The sequence below is a fragment of the Fukomys damarensis genome, unplaced genomic scaffold, assembly GCF_012274545.1.
Source record: "Fukomys damarensis isolate Sample0158 unplaced genomic scaffold, DMR_v1.0_HiC HiC_scaffold_16, whole genome shotgun sequence".
Taxonomy (NCBI): Eukaryota; Metazoa; Chordata; class Mammalia; order Rodentia; family Bathyergidae; genus Fukomys; species Fukomys damarensis.
Genome location: NW_022900928.1, coordinates 11975539 through 11976952, shown reverse-complemented (window position 1 = coordinate 11976952; position 1414 = coordinate 11975539).

Here is a 1414-nt window from a genome sequence, read left to right as displayed (position 1 = left end):
ACGGCAGTGCTTTACCCCAACTGATACAATCAGCAACACATTAAGATCAAGCACAACTTGGACACTGACCACCTGTGGTAGTCACTGGTCTATCACCCTTAAATCATTTGAATTAAATTGAAATCAAGAAGCAGTAAAGAACATGTCTGCAGTGAACAAACTTTTCAATATAGTATATTTACCATTTAATGGCTCAGACAGAGCGAGGATGCAAGACCCCTGATCTCAGTTAGCTGATTGCTGAACCCCCTGATGCTGACTGACCTCGGGCTGCAAGGCCCAGATTGAGTTCCCCATCCTTCTGAATGGTTGAACTCCACAACGTTCTATTACAGGTTTCCCACGCCCTTTCTTTAAAGATGTTCAAAGTTGGGAACTCAGAAAAATACCCTTGATGACCACTTCTGCCTCTGCAGAGTGGGTCCAAAGACTTGCACAGTTAGGAGGTCTGAGAGTGAGGGCAGGTCCCCCGCCCTCTTTTAAGCATATAGCTCTTAAAAGTCTTCAAGAGTTTTCCTAGAGCTCAAAAGCACCAGTCATCACCAGCTTTCTGGATGTTGGCGGGTAGGGCGGAAAGTACCAAACCTGCAACCCACTTGGTCTTTTTCTATCACTAAGGAAATGACAAGGGCTCACCAACCATGTTTCATTTCTACCCTAGTGCGGGAGTGCAGGAGATGGATTCAGTTTAAAGAGATGGATGCGGGGCAGGGAAATTAGCTCAGTGGCGCCGCACCTGCCTTGAAGTGCAAGGTTCTGAGTTAGATCTTCGGTACAGCCAAAAAAAAAAAAAAGCTAAAGAGATGGATGAGGAAGCCTGGCCAGATACAGGAGCTGGCGTGAATAAAGGCTCAAAGTTAGAAAAAAAAAGTTAAAAAAAAAACCCCAAAAGTGAATTGTTAGAAATAGAGGGTAGAAGGGCCTGAGATTTACCTTAGTGATTCAGGTCACCTTCCTGCAAGTGCAAGGACCAGAGTTGATCCCCAGTACAAAAAAAAGAAACATAGTCAACTTCCTGGATGTGGCTGAGATCCGAGAAGCCCAGTGGCGTGGGGAAGTCGGGAGCACAGAGTGGATGTAAATTTGAACCGAGTCACCCCGCAAGGCCTGAGGCCTAGGCTCCACAAGGAGTTTTGGACTTGGAGAAAAAGCTTCAGTCTGACGACTTTCAGACTAGACAAAATGATGCTGTGCCAAGCTTTTTTTTTCCCCCCCTTCAATTAACAAATATTTATCTAGTACCTATTGGCGTGCCAGAAGCTGTTCCAGGCACTGGGAAAACAGCGATGGAGTGACAGATCGGGGCTTCCCTGAGAGTCAGCGCATTTTGAGGAAGCGGAGGGGCTGCCCCGCGCGTGTTTGCAGCTCGGCTCGGGCCTCCTGGGCTGCAGGGCCGCTTGGCTCAGGGGACCCA